The 19,768-nt window shown below is 50.5% G+C and overlaps 1 protein-coding gene across 2 annotated transcripts in view; it reads left to right on the forward strand.

The window, feature by feature from the left end:
* The window catches only part of CSNK1G1 (casein kinase 1 gamma 1), a 150,359-nt gene that overhangs the window by 15,120 nt on the left and 115,471 nt on the right, over positions 1 to 19,768 (forward strand). Inside the window, exons 1-2 of one of the 2 annotated variants that reach the window (XM_048081391.2) lie at positions 1,193 to 1,563; positions 2,654 to 2,761. The gene's annotated coding sequence lies outside the window, so the exon portion shown is untranslated. Of the gene's footprint in view, positions 1 to 1,192; positions 1,564 to 2,653; positions 2,762 to 19,768 lie in introns of those variants that run through there. The other variant, XM_067003977.1, reaches the window with a different exon arrangement.

Here is a 19,768-nt window from a genome sequence, read left to right on the forward strand (position 1 = left end):
AAAGCTGGAAGGGGTCTGTCTTGCTGTTTGTGGTTTTGGACAGCCTTTCATTCTCATTCCTTCTTTCTGTAGCAGCCTCAGTCTTCCCATAAAGAACAGATGCGCTCACCTGTCTTCTGCATAATTTTAGGTTTTGGGCCGTGAGGCTCTCTGAACGTGGAAAGGCTGGAGCTCATTACCATAATAAACTTGTGCTCCAACCGGGTTGTCCACATATTCTTGCGTGTTAACCATTGCTTTTCCTCACTCCAAGAGGCGGCTTAATTTTGTGCCATGCTTAACAGCTGAACGAGGTTGCTGGCTTCTAGTCCAGGTTTAACGTATGTTGCAGCCGTGAGCTGGATCCTCCCATTACTCCGGGGTCCTCCACACGTTGCTTGAGCGATCTCGCTCCAGAGCGCACTTCTGGGTGAGCCCAGCATCGTCAGTGCGTGGCTGGGTTAAGGCTGGAAAATGAGCTCCATCTTTTGAGCTTCAAATGCTCCTAGGAGGCTGGAGTCCGTCCGAGGAGGCGCTGTTATGTGAATACAGGAGGAGCTGTGTTTGCTGTGCTGCAGGTCGAAAGGTCTGTTAGCGAATGTCTTGTGCGAGGTGGGGACGGGTTTTCGTAACTTGACTTTGCCAGCAGGAAATGGCAGGGATGGACCTGCGCTGGGGATCTTCTTACGTTGTACTTTGCCTCTTTTGTACTGTGCCAGCGTTCCCGTTCTTCAAGCAGAATGTGAATAATGTCTAACCCCTGGTTCAAACTTTAGCCTTAGCAGAGCGTGAAATGATTTAGTTTTATTCCTAAAGTAAATCACTGTGACGTGGAGCAGGTTATAAATAGTCTCCTGTCTAGCTTCCTTGTTGGGAGATGCCAGTTCTCAGTAGAAGTTGGTATTTATGTGGAGATACCGAGGCAGTCTTTGGTCAATGATCCCTGTTAGGAATTTGAGTGCGTTGCTTCTGTTTTCCTTGTAAGTTTAACTAGGGCACGTTCAAGGTGGTGAAAGAGCAAGCTTCACTGGGCTAAAGGTGCTCAGCGTTTAAATATGTGGACTGCCATGTTAATGGGCTGCTCCTACCCTTTGCCCAGGAGTGCTGCTCGGTACTTTGTCAAGCAACTGGAGGACGCTGCAACCCCTCCTCTGCTGTGAATAGAGGACTCACAATTTTCTGTTTCTTGTAGGGCTTGGATTGGGACGAGTTTGGCCGGTTCTTCCTTGCTGTAGCCTTTGGCCTGGTCAAATCACGTAAAACACTTCTACTTGAAGTTTGCCTTACGTGCTTTGCAATAAAATATTGGGGGATGTACTCAACCTCACGCCTCTTCATTCCACTGGAATGGCTGTGCGCTGGAGTGGTCGGGCTGCGCTGTGTTTTCCTCGCCTGGGTGGCTTCCTTGACAAGCTGGTGCTGGGTAATTGTAGGCGAGGATTAATAACGACGCCTGCTGTGAGCTCAGTGGGACTTCTGAAGTCCTGTGCAACGCCAATGAGCAATCCCCGTAGTTCCTCGAGGAGAGAGGTGGTGAACGCCTCTGGAGGAACGTGTGCGTGACTGAGGCTGGGCTGACAACAGGTTTGTAACAGCACAGGGCAGAGGGGGACCAAAACCTTGTGTGCTTTGGTCAAAGTGGTGCCTCCTGGCAGCACGGTGATGACTTTGTATCTTGTACTTGATGTTGGAAATGGGAGAAATACGTTCCTGGCTGACATGGAGTGCAGGCCAAGTGACAGACATCCCCTGCTGCAGTGGCCAGCGTAGGGGGACCAGTTCTCCCCATGTGCCTACAGAACAAGCGGATGGAGGGGGCCGTATAGACCCTTAAACTTTCCCTCCTGTGATAGTTATGAAAATAAAAGTGCTAGCTCTGCATACCCCTGGACATTAGGGAGCCTGGTTGCTTGTAGTCCATTGCAGAGCAGCACGTGTAAGGGAGTCTGACATGGCACTGCAGCGTTTTGGGGCCTGTTTTGAGCGGACTGTCAGTTTTCTTGGAACTTGAGGTTGCTTTTATAATCATGATTTTGGTTAGAACAGCCCATGCTCTTTCTCCAAAGGAAGTTAAGCACCTAAGTTTTGAATGCAGAACAGAGTAACCTGTATTTGCTCATTCGAAGCAGAGCTTTCCAGAAATATTTTTGAACAGTTTCATTTCGGTTCAACCTTCACCTCCCTGTCGCAGGGGCTACATGTACTGGAGGGTGTTTTTTTTTTTTGAGGAAAAAGGCGCAAACAAACAAAGCCTCTTGTGCTGACCAAACTGCCCGGAGCATCGCAGGTGGTGTAGTCAGCCCAGGGATGCTGCTGCATGTTTGGGAACCTGTTTCCCAAGGTGGGGAAATGCAGTTTACCAAAAACAAAAGGCAGAATTTCCAGAGACGGAAACTTGTGTTTTAAGAAAACCCTGTTGTCTTCTGAACTGAGGTTCATGTTGTTGCACAGAAGGCTGTTAGTTTGCCGAGACACAGGGGTAAGAAGAAATACTAGATTTTTTCTGTAGGAAGTGCTGTTCGGCTCAGTTTCTTATGCAGTACACATGGAAGTTGTATTAAACTGAAAACTGTAAACCGTGCTTTTATTTCTTAGCAGAATAAAGCAAGATTGGAAGTTGCTAGCTTTAGCTGTTGCCTTTAGATTTTCTAAAATGTTTTCTTTTGCCTTCCAGATTCATTACAGATATGACTGGCTAGCTGCTGTGCTGCTCCTATGCCCCAGCACTTCCTGCCCTCTGATTTCAGATAGCAGACACAAGAAGTGAATTGCAACACGTGTGGTGAGTACCATGTGGCTTCATATTCTGGAGGGTCTTAGCATGCAGCTCTTTCCTCTGTTCCTAAGAAGTATCTAATTATTAAGTCTGTGGAGTTATGCCAGGAGACTCAAATGCAAGTAGTTCAATTCCTATGCCTTATTTCCTTTTTAGTATTTTCTCTCAGTTTTGCGAGCATTTTTCTTACCTGAAGTAACTTCTCTGGGAACTTGCATCTCTGATCTACTTTCCGTAGCTTTATTTATTTTTAGAAATGTGCATGTTGAGCTGAAAACTAGGTAGCTGCAATGCTGCCTGTCAACAATGAATATCTTCAACAAGGAAATGGGGCAGGATAGTCAGGGAGAGTCCAAAGTCTTTTGTAAGGAGCTGAAGCCTCTAGACAAGTGTTTTAACTCTGTTACCAGGAGGAGAATTGACGTGCTTTGTAAATGAGCATTTGTTCTGGTGTGATGTGTAAAATATGGGCTGGGTTACCTATTCTGCTTGTTTCATTGGTTAATTTTAATAAAAAAACTCAAAAGATGCTGAGTTTTCTTCTCCAGAACAGAGAAAGCAAAGGAAGTAACGTTCATAGGTGGGTATTTGATGTCAGTGTGGATAGATACCTTGACTTCACAAAATAGGTGGTAGTGATGAAAGTAAACAAAACAAAAAAAAGCAAGAGTTTTGGTTTGATAAGAGAGGACCTTTAGAGAGCAATGTGCCTCTGCTTGGCATGCATTTTTGGGGTGTTTGTAATGAGTACTGCAGGAGTGAAAGTGGCACTACAGTTTCCTTTTTGGGCTTCTGAAAAAAGGCAACAAATTTTTTCTGTTGTTTGAACGTAAGCCAGTGCAGACTAAGTAATAGTGATTAAATGCTTTGGGTCTTTGGTTTCAGATCTTAATGGTCTCATCCTTTTGGGGTACTGTTTCTACTTTTGAACAAAATGGCTTCACAAAACAAATTCTTTCTAAATTGTAATTTTCATTTTAAACTTTGTGTGGTTAAACTTTGTGTAGATAGCCTAATAAACTTTTGACTTTTGGTAATTTCAATGGGGGCAGGGGGAACAAATGAGCAGCTGATAGTTTGATGCTTTCAGTAGCTTCAAGCCTGGAAGAGAAATCGGTTTTCAATTTTGCTTTGTATGGTATGTCCAATTATTATGCAGTTTCATCCCCTGAAACTGATTTATCTCTTTTTGGTGCCAGTAGTAGGAGTGCCATTAATTGTTTGAAAAGTCTTTAGTTTGAGCAATTCAGGCTGGTGCAGTACAGTGCTTTTAATATCTTCATGTGAACGCAGCAGTCTGTAGGCATCTGACTCTGCTTTGTTTTTATATTATTTTGTCTTAAAGATAAGCAAGGCCCTGGAGTCTGAAGCAGCCCACTTTGTTGATGTGATGTTGCGGAGGGTTTCTTTCATGACAGAAGTCACTGGCTTGTTTTTCTTCTTCCCTACCTGCAAGTCTGGGATCTTGAGAACTTTATCAGATGAAACTGTTTCCATGGGGTTTGGGATCATAGTGTGCTTTTCAGCTTGAGAGAAGCTTCTGCCCAGCTCACAATGTTTAACTTGCCTCCCTCGCTTGCTTTCTGTTCAGCCACTGACACAAAGATGTAGATTTTTAGCACAGACTGCTAGGCAATGTGAACGTGAGATCAGATGCTGAGGAGACCCAAGTGCATGTTGTTTTCTGATTGTTGATAATGCATTACTGAAACTCTTTATCGGTTCCAAGACACTGAAAAGTGCTGCTGTCTCAGCCACAGATCTTGCTCCTGAGCTGCCTACGCTTGTATCCTGTTCCTGCCTCCTGTCTTATCTTTCTGTGTATTTTAACACTTAAACCAGCTCTGGTTTTCCTATTTCACGACTTTCATTCTCCCATGCTCCTCTGTAAGCCAGCACCTTACCCATTCAGGGAGCCTCCATCTGCACGCTCCCTCTGTTGGGATCCCCAAGCAGAGGCACACCGGCATGACTCTTCCCAGCTCCAGTGAAACCTGTGCCAGGCCCTTCTGCTTGTGTGTCTATGCTGCAAAAACAGGCTTTGGCTGTACAAGAGAGGGGCTAGCTCCCCAGCCTGCCCTGTTTTCCTCCAGTATGCTTGGTGAACCTGCAGTGCCACCTTAAGTTTCAGGAGTGTGGCTTTAGGACCAGATTTTATCCCAGGTGGCACAGATGAACAGGAGCAACAGCAGCTGATTAAATGGTGAAATTCCCAGATTGAGCAGTTGCTTGTGTGGCACATCTCTGCTGTGCTCAGTAAGTGGAGCTTTGGAGTGGCTTTCTGCCTTGTAGTAGATGCGGTGTGTGCCAGTATGTGGTAGACCTGGACCAGTGGCGGCTTGTGCCGGACGGTACTGTGCCATCAAATCGATTGGGGTGGGTTGCAGGTGGACTTCTCCATGCAATACCAACGCAAGCCAGCTGGACCCAAAGCCTGAGCCTCGATGCCCAAAAAGGGGGACAGCAGTGAAACCCATAGGTGCCTCTGCTGCTCTGGGGCTGTGCACTGAGAGTCATCCTGATGATGTGTGGTAGCTAAAATATCCTTCTGCACGCGAAGCTTTCTAGTTGTATTAGTCATCCATCAGGCTTCTGGATTATTTAAGTGCTGAAGCTCTCCTCAAAGAACAGCAATATCTATTTGTAGAAAGGTACATAATGTGAAGTGCAATTCCAGTATATTCAAGTTACGCGGTTTGAGATGTTCTTGGGAATGCTGCCTCCCCTGTTGTGGGACTTCGTGATTTGTAGAGCCTGTATCAAAGATCTGTAATCTTATAAGGTGTCTTGGGGACTCAAATGGTGATGCCATTAGGGTTCCTTTTCAGCTATGAACTCTTTCCACAGTCGCGCCTCCAGTTCGGCACAGTGTGGCTTCACCTGTTGGGTGTTGGTTGTAAAGCACTGATATACCCAGAAGGGCAAGGGGACAGTGACCAAAAAGGTGCTCAGCAGCTACAGGAAAATATTCTTCCACAAAGTATGGGGGGCCTAACTCAAACTGTTAATGACCAAAACCACCCTGTTTAACTCTTCAGCTTGTACAGACTTGATCTGAGCCTGAAAATGCCTGGAGCTGAACTGGTCCACCCCAAGCTGTAACTCATCTCTAGCAGACTGCCTAAGGAAGGTCTCGAGGACAGCTGCTAGCCAGAAGGTTAATTACAATACAGCACGATTATATTTCCATACATTTAGCAAAAACTTGAATCTTTATTGCTTTTGTAATGCATACAAGTTAACTTCATGATATTCTAACCCCAAAATTAAACACACAGGTTCCTGTAATGTTTGAGATTCGTAGGCTGGCAAAACGCTTGTTCTTCCTTATGCGGTCTGGCTTTTATGTAACTCATTATTTTTGCTCAAATGTTGCAGATAGTCTGTTTCCTCTAGCAACAGCCACCAGATGTTTAGCTGAACAAGACTTAATTCTTTAAAATTGACCTGTAAGAAATGTGTGAAGGCGAACCCGGGGGTGGAACAATTGTATGTCAGCATGATTTCCATTTTCTCACTAAGAACCCAGTGCAAGCCTTGCAGTTTCATTTAGCAACGATGGATCCTTATTTTTTGTGGTACAAGGCCTTTTCTATGGTTTTTAATGTTTCCATAAAACATTATGTGTTTTAAGGTGTTTTAAGGTGGGTCGGGAGGAGGGAAGTCGAGCTGTCTAATGAGGGTTAACATGGCTTGGGCAATTAAGGCTGTATGGGCTGGGTCTGTCTGGTGCATCTGCAGCCGTGCAGATCCTGCGATGAATTCTGGTTGTCAGCAAGGTGTCTTACATACCTGAAGGTCACCTCTTGTCAGCCCTTGGTCTTTGCTGGGCTGATTATTTCACAGTTCCAGAGGAAACTGACTCCTGTCTCAGTTTCAGTGGTGGGTGGAAAGAGTGCCCCAGTGTTTTAGGGGGGATAAAGACAGGACAAGGGGTAACAATTTTAAACTGTTTTTAATAGGTTTAGACTTAGACATTAGAAATTCTTTATTTGTCTGTACTTGAGAAGTGCATGTGGGGTGGAGAAGTACAGCTCTGCAAATGGTTTCAGAGGTCTCAGTATCTGCTGGTTTAGGTTAGAGATGCTTCTGCTGGAAATGATGATTATCTAGTACCAGAAATGCTTCAGGACATGGTGCACATGCTCCAGCCTTCTCGTTTAGGGATTCCAGCATGTGTTAGCCTTTGTTTTGGTGCTCTTTCAGAAATTCTAGATGCCTCCCACAAAGTTTTGACACAGCTTAAGGGGGAGGTAACTTGAATATCCTTCTTTTCTAGTGAGGTGTGAGGCTGGTACTCACAGTAATGCTTCAAACTCCTATCCCCTTGTGCTGCTTGCATCAGGCTCGTACTTTCAGTAATTTTCAGAACCAGTGCATGATGATACTTACAGTAAGGCCTTGCTAAAATGAGCTTGTGAGCAATGTGCTCGCTGGCTACTTGCTGGATTTTACTGCTGTCACCTGATGTTGTCATCCTTGCACAACAAGCTCCTCCTTTAAGTATATTCTAGATATCAAAAAGGAGATGGTATTGAATTATTTTGCTTACTATTTGAAGTTGATAACTGAAATATTACATTGAATTGAAACATCAACTAAATAATTGAAGTTCAGTGTCTGCTGTCCTAGCTTCCCCCAGTGGGAAGGGGGAGGGAGGCTGTGCCACATCCTAGCATTTCAAAAACGTGTGAGGGTGGAAGATGTGGCTGCAGTTCTAGCAAAAGCTGTTGCTACTGCAGTTAACACAAAGGAAAGCCTTTATGTCCTTGGCATGCTGCTATTATGCAGCGCACAAAAAGCGCTTCCCCTGTTTGGTAATTTTCAGTAGCTAAACTCCTCAAACATGCGTCTGTTTTGAGTTGTTAGAGGAATCATAATGTCCAATTGTCTGCAAGCTCCTTAACTATTCATTTAACAGAACAGCGCTGTGACAGCTTGCTGTTGCTGAGAAGGATGATAGCATCCACCTGTAGCTTTCCTCAGGCTTTCTCCAAGGCTTTTTTAACCTCTCAGTAGGGATTCAGCTCAGGAACCTGATGGAAAGCCGTTCAATTCTGGTAGGTGAATTGGCTTGCCGAGAGGTCAAATGAGTGCTAGAGCCTGGAGAGACTGAGAGGGTTTGATGGATGGAGGAGCAGGAGTGTGCCTTTGAGGGTAAGTAGACGTTAAATGGGTTAAGCAGTCTTTAAAACACTTCTGGTGTATATGGACCACAAAAGTGCCCAAGGCCAGGCTGGATGGGGCTTTGGGCAGCCTGGGCTGGTGCGAAGCATCCCTGCCCATGGCAGGGGGCTGGAGCTAGATGGGCTTTGAGTCCCTTCCAACGCAAACCGTTCCGTGATTGTGCTGAGCACTCCCTGCCCCTTCTAACCAGCTCGTCTGTCTCTTGCAGCCCCCAGGAGGCAGCTGAAGCCTGGCTTTGGCTTGCATTGTCCTCCCTCCTGGGACGTGGGCAGGTCGGAGGCTAGCACCAGGCAAGGTCAGGATGCAGTGCATGGGAGCAGGGAGGTGGCGGCGGCTTGGGAACATTCATACTTGGCGCCTCCCATTGCCTGGGGAGCTGCAGGTCTGTCCCCAGGCACATCGGCTGGTACCGCCTGTGAAGCTGCTCTGCCTTGTGGGCAGGGTGCTGCCTCCGAGCTTTTGGCTGAAAAGCCGTGACCCTGACCTAAGGCTTCTGGCTCTGGGAGGCCTCTTGGGGCTGGAGTTGCCTTGTCTCTACTTAATTTCAGTTTTCACGCCTTGGTCTGGCTGCTAAACTACGAAGGTTGTTGCAGCCTAGACTAATCATGGTGTGCTACATCCCTGGGGATGGGGTGGAGAAGTCTGAACTGTGGTATGGAGGCAGCGTTTCAGACTTGCTGGGTGCTTTAGAGGTTTTGTGGAGCCGCTTGGGGATTCACCTGAAGTTGGCCACTAAGAACAATGTGAAAAACAGATAGAAAATGTTACAGGGATAAACAGATGGCTGGCTGAGAAAGGTTTGCATGCAGCTTTCTTCCCTCAGGTTATGAGAAATCTGGAGGTAAATGCTTAATTGTGTTTCACTTTGAAGGCTTTGGAAGTTTTTCTCGTCACCTTGAACCTTCTCACTGTGCTTCAGCACTTACAGCTTATGGAATATTAAACATGTCACCATGTATCCGAGCTGCTGTAAGAACAAAACCAAAAACCAGAAACAGAGTACATATGGAGCTTTCACTCGCACCCAAACTCTGTCGTTACGCTGTCATAAATAGATCTGGGAAGGCTGTTTTCAGGCAATGCATGGATGCTTGCTTAGCCTCACTGATTTTGCTCAGAGAGGGTTTGTGTGTGGCGGGAACACCAGGAAAACGAAAGCTAATTAATTCATATAATATGTATATGATCACCAGGTGGATCAGGTATAATCTGCTTTCTTATACAAATACTCAAATTGGAAAAACTGTTGTATGGTAACTGATGTTTTGTAAAAACAAAAACCCACCACTAACATCCACCTAGCACAGTAATCCAGCAATAATTCCTGGATTAAGCAATTTCTAAAGGCAAATACACAGTTGCTGTTGTCTGCTCTTCCTCTAGCAGCTGCAGAAGTTTGAAATCTTGTACCTCATCACAGTAACAAGGGTAGGTAATGAAGCTTCTGTAGCTCACCTCCCAAGGCTGTGGCAGTTGCTTGACATCCGTCTGGGCTCTGTAGACGTGGTCAAGCAAGGATCCGCCCCAGATCACGATGGAATCAATTTAGGTAGGCTTTCCCCTCAATTCCTCCTTCTCAGACAGCCCGTTGCTCTTCTAGTTGCTTCCTTTTGCCCTTGGTGGTGGTGTCTTCAGGAAGTCTCTGGTTCTTAGGTACCCTTAGGCTGCACTTGCAGGAGGCCAGCAGCGCCTTGCAAGGATGCTGCGCGTTGCCAGGCGCGGTTCCCCAGCTGGCAAGCATTCTCTTCTGCCAGGCTTTTAGGAGACTTTTGCTGTCAGCCTTTTTCCCAGTCGGGCCAGGTCACCTTTGTGGCCGCTCCCATCCCCAACGCTTTCCCATTCCCATGATGACTTCTCATCCCCCAAATGACTTCTCATCCCCAAGTCTCACTTGGGGACCCGCCACTCGCAGGCATTCCCCGTCAACAGCAGACATCCCCAAACCACCACTTTGCGGCACGGACAGCGGGAGAGGGCTGCGTTCAGCACCGCTCCCCTCCCCCCCCCTCCCCCCGACCTATGCAGGAAGAAGCGCAGGCAGAGGCTTTGCAGGGTGGAAAAGTCATAATTTAATAGTGGGTTAATTGTGGCTGCCACCCCCAGCCCGTCCCCACGTGAGGCGCGGCCGCCCGCTCAGTTGCGGCGCCTGGCCTGGCGGCCCGCGTGGTCGCCAGAGCCCAGCTCCTCCTCTTGGATCCAACGTAGCCAGGCTAGGTCGTCGTCATCGTCGACGTACCACAGGGGCTGTGGCAGCATGTGTCTGTCCCGCTGCAAGCGCCAGGAGCGGCTGCGGAAGAACTGTTGTGCTTCGTCAGGGCCGCGCTCCCTGCGCCGGGGCGAGATGCTGCGGGAGCGGTAGCTGGAAGGGCTCCTGTGGCGCCGCTGCTGCTGCTGCCGCCCCATCCCCGCGTCGCGATGCAGTCTTCCGCGGGGCTGGTGGGCCGAGGCGTCGCGCTGGGCGGGCGGCAGCAGGCGCACGATGTCCGCAATAGGCCCACGGCACAGCGGGCAGGTGGCTCTTTGAGCGGCCCAGGGCTGGATGCAGTGCAGGCAGAAGGAGTGCCTGCAGGGGTCCACACAAGCCGTGTTGGCCAGCTGGCCCAGGCAGATGGGGCACGTCTCGTCCCCAGGGGCCTCCTCTGGCTGCTCGTGCTGTTGCTGGCTCATGGCGCCTGCAGCTGCCCTGGCGTAGAGATGGTCTTCCCCTGGGGTAGGCTGCCCTGGTGCCAGGTGGTTATCAGCAGCCTGCGGTCAGGATGGCTCAGCGCCGCCTCGCGTCTCGCCGGCAGGACCTCGCCGCCTCGCGTCTCGCTGGCTGGACCTCGCCGCCTCGCGTGCCACCGGCAGGACTAGTACAGAGAGAAGCAGGAAGAAAATATTCTAGCAGCAAGTATACACGAACTTTCTAGGTTCATCCAAGTTGTCTATAGTACTAGAGCGGGAAAGATTCTTAGTATGGACTACAGGCATTGCTGTTACAATGGCAGCTCTGCTTATGATAGGTTATACTTCGAAGGCAAGACTATACTTAGGATAGGTGAGGTCCATAGAGGTACAGATATTCGATAACATTACCGAAGGACCTCGATGGCTCGTGTGCAGAAAGAAGGGCTTTGCGTGTGCCTCGTGCAACAGCTCCGCCTCTCGCCTTCCAGCAGTGGGACCTCGAGCTCGCGAGTACCACCAGCTGGACTGGCCGGGGGCGCGCTGCTCAAGGCACTTATGGCCAGCCACCTTTTGTGAGGCCGTAGGGTGACAGTGACTCAGCGATGGCATCACAAGGGTCTCGAGGTGGCCCTGATGTCAGCAGTGCCAGAGGTTGCCTGGCTGCGGTGAGACAATGGTGATGTGAGATGGCTGCTCCACGCTGACAGGAGCCGTGTCTGCCAGGCTGGGGTCCAGGCCAGGAGCTCGTCCCGCGGCCTGGGAACTGCCCCTGGGAGCCGGGGATGTCCTTGACGCGCAGCTGGACACCCGAGCGTCGGAGACATCCTGAAGAGAGCATGGAACCAACGAGTATAAAGCACAAAATGTGTAACAATAACCTGAAGGGATGTCTGAGATTGCTTAAGCGTTGTATTGGCCTTGCGTCGTGAGAAGACTCACCTCTATCCCCAAACTCCAGGCTGAAGGTGCTCTGTCACCCTTACCGTGAAAAAGTTTTGTCTCGTATTTAAGTGGAACCTCGTGTGTTCCAGCTGGCACCCATTGCCCCGTGTCCTGTCGTTGGACGTCACCGAGAAGAGCCTGGCTCCATCCTCCTGACACTCACCCTTTCCATATTTACAAAGATCAGTAAGGTCCCCCGTCAGTGTCCTTTTCTCCAAGCTAAAGAGAGCCAGCTCCCTCAGCCTTCCCTTGTCAGGGAGCTGCTCCACTTCCTTAGTCATCCTCGTGGTTCTGTGCTGGACTCTCTCAAGCAACTTGAAATCTAGATGGGTGTGAAAGTGCAGAATAGAGGGCTTTCAAGAATCTTTTTGGTTTCCTCTTTGTAGCTGCATGGGAAGCTGGAACGGCTGCCGGTTGTTGCGAGGCTGATGTTTGGGACTTCAGAAGGCTAGGCTTTGAGCAGCAAAATGTCAAATCGGCAGAAAATCCTGGAGGCTGATATTATGGATAAGCAAAATGGGAAGAGGCATGCGTTCAGCTAGTCTGGTTTCCAATTTAAAAGTCAGTCGGTGTAGCCAGGCACGATTCATAGCGAGAAATATTTTCCCCAAATGTATCCACGTTGTCCTTGGGCTTCATTTAGGTAGGCTTTCCCGTCTTCCACGCACAGGCTCGTTCCGCAGAGGTATGAGTGTCAGACCACCGTGATGGAGAGTTTATTTTGTTTTAATGTTGAAGTCCAGTTTTTAGCATTTCCTTGAAAGGAAGCAGATGTCAGATTGTCCTCAGTGCCCGTCTCTCCTCAGCTTCTTCCTCCAGCTGAAAGGGAATCAAATTCGTACGGTGTCTGTGGGAGAACAGTGTCCTCCAGTTCTTGTTCTGTTGCTTCTTGTTCTTCTCTATCAATGGAAATGTCACTTAGCAAAAGAAGGGAGTTTTCTGCTGCGGACGTCTAAGCTGGCCACACCAGCTTTCAGGTTGCAAAGCACAAAAGGTGACTTTTGACAATTTTGACGGGCGATGTACAGGCGAATATTGGGCATTGTATACAGATGCTATCAAGAGATGCTGCCCTGCTCCTTTATTTTGCCTTGTGGAAGAGCTGCTTTGTAGGCTGAAGAATTGGACTTAAACCCTCGAGAAGGCTGAAAAAAATATTGTTTGCGTGGAAGGGAACGGACAGAGTAATGAAGTCACTTGATCTTGAAAAGTAGAGTTTAAAGATAGTGCCCAAACATGATCTGCAGTTCTGGGAGGCAGGGTTTCAGAGGGTCAGCCGTTCCTTAATTTACCCAAAGACTTGTTTGTGGGGAAGGGTTTGGATGGGACTCGGGTGCCTTTCAGAGGACAGAAAGACGTTTGGTAGCACGAGTGGTATGACTTGTCTGTGGTTAGGAGGTAAGTTTGCATGGGACAAAATATCACTTCTGATTGATCGCAACCTTGTGTGTTTTTATTATTAACAGCTCTGTACTGGTTTGTCCGAGAGAGCTTTGGGCTTCCTATGGAAGAATTTAACCCCCAGATGATTGAAACAAGCAATCTGCTGGCCTTAGGAGTCAATTTGGAACCTTAGGTTGCTTTATACTCCTAATTTAACTATTTTTCGGGTTTTTTTGGCAGCCTGCAGGGTCATTGCACTAGTGGTTTTGGTGGTGAAGGAGGGAAGAGAAAATAATTTGTGCTATGGTATTAAGAGTAACGGGGTGGAATAAGATCTTGTCTGTGCTCCATGAGATCGGCACTCATGAAAGGAATGTGAAAGCTCCACCTGAAGAAATCTTCAGGCAAAAGGCCACGTGTTTTAGGGCAAAGTGATGTCATCATCAGGATCTGCATTTTCTGCAAATACCTGTTGTTAATTTAAAAGGTGAACTTTTCACAGAATCACAGAATGTTGGGGATTGGAAGGGACCGTGAAAGCTCCTGTAGTCCGGTCCCCCTGCTGGAGCAGGAACACCTAAATGAGGCCACAAAGGAACTCGTCCAAGCGGATTTTGAAAGTCTCCAGAGAAGGAGACTCCACAACCCCCTGGGCAGCCGTTGACCACAAGTCACCACTAGGCAATGTTCTGTGATTAAAGGCAAGCATTGAGAGAGGTATCAGGCTAATTACGAAAAGCCATCTCGGAAGAGACCGAACCCAGGAGTGGGCCCCGACGAATCAAGAACAAAGTGTCACTTCAGAGACGTGAGACTCCCATCACGGAGCTGGGAGTCAGGCACGCATCCCCAGCAAAGGTTCAGTGGGTTTCGGATGGCGTGTAGGCAAGAACAGTTTGTGCAGCGCAGGAAGCTCTGAGGGAGAGAGGCGCTCCATTTTGGGTGGAAAAGGAGTCCTTTTTCTATCAAAAGAGACAGAAGAAGACATAGGACACCACCTCCTTTGAGCAGCTGAAAGACGCTGCTAATTTCTGTGTTTCACCTGAGACAAGCGATAGGCACCGCTGCTTCCTAGTCTCTGAGAATGGCACCTTTCGCAGAGCAATTCCTCCTTCTCAGACAGCCCGTTGCTCTTCTAGTTGCTTCCTTTTGCCCTTGGTGGTGGTGTCTTCAGGAAGTCTCTGGTTCTTAGGTACCCTTAGGCTGCACTTGCAGGAGGCCAGCAGCGCCTTGCAAGGATGCTGCGCGTTGCCAGGCGCGGTTCCCCAGCTGGCAAGCATTCTCTTCTGCCAGGCTTTTAGGAGACTTTTGCTGTCAGCCTTTTTCCCAGTCGGGCCAGGTCACCTTTGTGGCCGCTCCCATCCCCAACGCTTTCCCATTCCCATGATGACTTCTCATCCCCCAAATGACTTCTCATCCCCAAGTCTCACTTGGGGACCCGCCACTCGCAGGCATTCCCCGTCAACAGCAGACATCCCCAAACCACCACTTTGCGGCACGGACAGCGGGAGAGGGCTGCGTTCAGCACCGCTCCCCTCCCCCCCCCTCCCCCCGACCTATGCAGGAAGAAGCGCAGGCAGAGGCTTTGCAGGGTGGAAAAGTCATAATTTAATAGTGGGTTAATTGTGGCTGCCACCCCCAGCCCGTCCCCACGTGAGGCGCGGCCGCCCGCTCAGTTGCGGCGCCTGGCCTGGCGGCCCGCGTGGTCGCCAGAGCCCAGCTCCTCCTCTTGGATCCAACGTAGCCAGGCTAGGTCGTCGTCATCGTCGACGTACCACAGGGGCTGTGGCAGCATGTGTCTGTCCCGCTGCAAGCGCCAGGAGCGGCTGCGGAAGAACTGTTGTGCTTCGTCAGGGCCGCGCTCCCTGCGCCGGGGCGAGATGCTGCGGGAGCGGTAGCTGGAAGGGCTCCTGTGGCGCCGCTGCTGCTGCTGCCGCCCCATCCCCGCGTCGCGATGCAGTCTTCCGCGGGGCTGGTGGGCCGAGGCGTCGCGCTGGGCGGGCGGCAGCAGGCGCACGATGTCCGCAATAGGCCCGCGGCACAGCGGGCAGGTGGCTCTTTGAGCGGCCCAGGGCTGGATGCAGTGCAGGCAGAAGGAGTGCCTGCAGGGGTCCACACAAGCCGTGTTGGCCAGCTGGCCCAGGCAGATGGGGCACGTCTCGTCCCCAGGGGCCTCCTCTGGCTGCTCGTGCTGTTGCTGGCTCATGGCGCCTGCAGCTGCCCTGGCGTAGAGATGGTCTTCCCCTGGGGTAGGCTGCCCTGGTGCCAGGTGGTTATCAGCAGCCTGCGGTCAGGATGGCTCAGCGCCGCCTCGCGTCTCGCCGGCAGGACCTCGCCGCCTCGCGTCTCGCTGGCTGGACCTCGCCGCCTCGCGTGCCACCGGCAGGACTAGTACAGAGAGAAGCAGGAAGAAAATATTCTAGCAGCAAGTATACACGAACTTTCTAGGTTCATCCAAGTTGTCTATAGTACTAGAGCGGGAAAGATTCTTAGTATGGACTACAGGCATTGCTGTTACAATGGCAGCTCTGCTTATGATAGGTTATACTTCGAAGGCAAGACTATACTTAGGATAGGTGAGGTCCATAGAGGTACAGATATTCGATAACATTACCGAAGGACCTCGATGGCTCGTGTGCAGAAAGAAGGGCTTTGCGTGTGCCTCGTGCAACAGCTCCGCCTCTCGCCTTCCAGCAGTGGGACCTCGAGCTCGCGAGTACCACCAGCTGGACTGGCCGGGGGCGCGCTGCTCAAGGCACTTATGGCCAGCCACCTTTTGTGAGGCCGTAGGGTGACAGTGACTCAGCGATGGCATCACAAGGGTCTCGAGGTGGCCCTGATGTCAGCAGTGCCAGAGGTTGCCTGGCTGCGGTGAGACAATGGTGATGTGAGATGGCTGCTCCACGCTGACAGGAGCCGTGTCTGCCAGGCTGGGGTCCAGGCCAGGAGCTCGTCCCGCGGCCTGGGAACTGCCCCTGGGAGCCGGGGATGTCCTTGACGCGCAGCTGGACACCCGAGCGTCGGAGACATCCTGAAGAGAGCATGGAACCAACGAGTATAAAGCACAAAATGTGTAACAATAACCTGAAGGGATGTCTGAGATTGCTTAAGCGTTGTATTGGCCTTGCGTCGTGAGAAGACTCACCTCTATCCCCAAACTCCAGGCTGAAGGTGCTCTGTCACCCTTACCGTGAAAAAGTTTTGTCTCGTATTTAAGTGGAACCTCGTGTGTTCCAGCTGGCACCCATTGCCCCGTGTCCTGTCGTTGGACGTCACCGAGAAGAGCCTGGCTCCATCCTCCTGACACTCACCCTTTCCATATTTACAAAGATCAGTAAGGTCCCCCGTCAGTGTCCTTTTCTCCAAGCTAAAGAGAGCCAGCTCCCTCAGCCTTCCCTTGTCAGGGAGCTGCTCCACTTCCTTAGTCATCCTCGTGGTTCTGTGCTGGACTCTCTCAAGCAACTTGAAATCTAGATGGGTGTGAAAGTGCAGAATAGAGGGCTTTCAAGAATCTTTTTGGTTTCCTCTTTGTAGCTGCATGGGAAGCTGGAACGGCTGCCGGTTGTTGCGAGGCTGATGTTTGGGACTTCAGAAGGCTAGGCTTTGAGCAGCAAAATGTCAAATCGGCAGAAAATCCTGGAGGCTGATATTATGGATAAGCAAAATGGGAAGAGGCATGCGTTCAGCTAGTCTGGTTTCCAATTTAAAAGTCAGTCGGTGTAGCCAGGCACGATTCATAGCGAGAAATATTTTCCCCAAATGTATCCACGTTGTCCTTGGGCTTCATTTAGGTAGGCTTTCCCGTCTTCCACGCACAGGCTCGTTCCGCAGAGGTATGAGTGTCAGACCACCGTGATGGAGAGTTTATTTTGTTTTAATGTTGAAGTCCAGTTTTTAGCATTTCCTTGAAAGGAAGCAGATGTCAGATTGTCCTCAGTGCCCGTCTCTCCTCAGCTTCTTCCTCCAGCTGAAAGGGAATCAAATTCGTACGGTGTCTGTGGGAGAACAGTGTCCTCCAGTTCTTGTTCTGTTGCTTCTTGTTCTTCTCTATCAATGGAAATGTCACTTAGCAAAAGAAGGGAGTTTTCTGCTGCGGACGTCTAAGCTGGCCACACCAGCTTTCAGGTTGCAAAGCACAAAAGGTGACTTTTGACAATTTTGACGGGCGATGTACAGGCGAATATTGGGCATTGTATACAGATGCTATCAAGAGATGCTGCCCTGCTCCTTTATTTTGCCTTGTGGAAGAGCTGCTTTGTAGGCTGAAGAATTGGACTTAAACCCTCGAGAAGGCTGAAAAAAATATTGTTTGCGTGGAAGGGAACGGACAGAGTAATGAAGTCACTTGATCTTGAAAAGTAGAGTTTAAAGATAGTGCCCAAACATGATCTGCAGTTCTGGGAGGCAGGGTTTCAGAGGGTCAGCCGTTCCTTAATTTACCCAAAGACTTGTTTGTGGGGAAGGGTTTGGATGGGACTCGGGTGCCTTTCAGAGGACAGAAAGACGTTTGGTAGCACGAGTGGTATGACTTGTCTGTGGTTAGGAGGTAAGTTTGCATGGGACAAAATATCACTTCTGATTGATCGCAACCTTGTGTGTTTTTATTATTAACAGCTCTGTACTGGTTTGTCCGAGAGAGCTTTGGGCTTCCTATGGAAGAATTTAACCCCCAGATGATTGAAACAAGCAATCTGCTGGCCTTAGGAGTCAATTTGGAACCTTAGGTTGCTTTATACTCCTAATTTAACTATTTTTCGGGTTTTTTTGGCAGCCTGCAGGGTCATTGCACTAGTGGTTTTGGTGGTGAAGGAGGGAAGAGAAAATAATTTGTGCTATGGTATTAAGAGTAACGGGGTGGAATAAGATCTTGTCTGTGCTCCATGAGATCGGCACTCATGAAAGGAATGTGAAAGCTCCACCTGAAGAAATCTTCAGGCAAAAGGCCACGTGTTTTAGGGCAAAGTGATGTCATCATCAGGATCTGCATTTTCTGCAAATACCTGTTGTTAATTTAAAAGGTGAACTTTTCACAGAATCACAGAATGTTGGGGATTGGAAGGGACCGTGAAAGCTCCTGTAGTCCGGTCCCCCTGCTGGAGCAGGAACACCTAAATGAGGCCACAAAGGAACTCGTCCAAGCGGATTTTGAAAGTCTCCAGAGAAGGAGACTCCACAACCCCCTGGGCAGCCGTTGACCACAAGTCACCACTAGGCAATGTTCTGTGATTAAAGGCAAGCATTGAGAGAGGTATCAGGCTAATTACGAAAAGCCATCTCGGAAGAGACCGAACCCAGGAGTGGGCCCCGACGAATCAAGAACAAAGTGTCACTTCAGAGACGTGAGACTCCCATCACGGAGCTGGGAGTCAGGCACGCATCCCCAGCAAAGGTTCAGTGGGTTTCGGATGGCGTGTAGGCAAGAACAGTTTGTGCAGCGCAGGAAGCTCTGAGGGAGAGAGGCGCTCCATTTTGGGTGGAAAAGGAGTCCTTTTTCTATCAAAAGAGACAGAAGAAGACATAGGACACCACCTCCTTTGAGCAGCTGAAAGACGCTGCTAATTTCTGTGTTTCACCTGAGACAAGCGATAGGCACCGCTGCTTCCTAGTCTCTGAGAATGGCACCTTTCGCAGAGCAATTCCTCCTTCTCAGACAGCCCGTTGCTCTTCTAGTTGCTTCCTTTTGCCCTTGGTGGTGGTGTCTTCAGGAAGTCTCTGGTTCTTAGGTACCCTTAGGCTGCACTTGCAGGAGGCCAGCAGCGCCTTGCAAGGATGCTGCGCGTTGCCAGGCGCGGTTCCCCAGCTGGCAAGCATTCTCTTCTGCCAGGCTTTTAGGAGACTTTTGCTGTCAGCCTTTTTCCCAGTCGGGCCAGGTCACCTTTGTGGCCGCTCCCATCCCCAACGCTTTCCCATTCCCATGATGACTTCTCATCCCCCAAATGACTTCTCATCCCCAAGTCTCACTTGGGGACCCGCCACTCGCAGGCATTCCCCGTCAACAGCAGACATCCCCAAACCACCACTTTGCGGCACGGACAGCGGGAGAGGGCTGCGTTCAGCACCGCTCCCCTCCCCCCCCCTCCCCCCGACCTATGCAGGAAGAAGCGCAGGCAGAGGCTTTGCAGGGTGGAAAAGTCATAATTTAATAGTGGGTTAATTGTGGCTGCCACCCCCAGCCCGTCCCCACGTGAGGCGCGGCCGCCCGCTCAGTTGCGGCGCCTGGCCTGGCGGCCCGCGTGGTCGCCAGAGCCCAGCTCCTCCTCTTGGATCCAACGTAGCCAGGCTAGGTCGTCGTCATCGTCGACGTACCACAGGGGCTGTGGCAGCAGGTGTCTGTCCCGCTGCAAGCGCCAGGAGCGGCTGCGGAAGAACTGTTGTGCTTCGTCAGGGCTGCGCTCCCTGCGCCGGGGCGAGATGCTGCGGGAGCGGTAGCTGGAAGGGCTCCTGTGGCGCCGCTGCTGCTGCTGCCGCCCCATCCCCGCGTCGCGATGCAGTCTTCCGCGGGGCTGGTGGGCCGAGGCGTCGCGCTGGGCGGGCGGCAGCAGGCGCACGATGTCCGCAATAGGCCCGCGGCACAGCGGGCAGGTGGCTCTTTGAGCGGCCCAGGGCTGGATGCAGTGCAGGCAGAAGGAGTGCCTGCAGGGGTCCACACAAGCCGTGTTGGCCAGCTGGCCCAGGCAGATGGGGCACGTCTCGTCCCCAGGGGCCTCCTCTGGCTGCTCGTGCTGTTGCTGGCTCATGGCGCCTGCAGCTGCCCTGGCGTAGAGATGGTCTTCCCCTGGGGTAGGCTGCCCTGGTGCCAGGTGGTTATCAGCAGCCTGCGGTCAGGATGGCTCA

This window comes from Anser cygnoides, chromosome 11 (genome assembly GCF_040182565.1).
Source record: "Anser cygnoides isolate HZ-2024a breed goose chromosome 11, Taihu_goose_T2T_genome, whole genome shotgun sequence".
Lineage (NCBI taxonomy): Eukaryota > Metazoa > Chordata > Aves > Anseriformes > Anatidae > Anser > Anser cygnoides.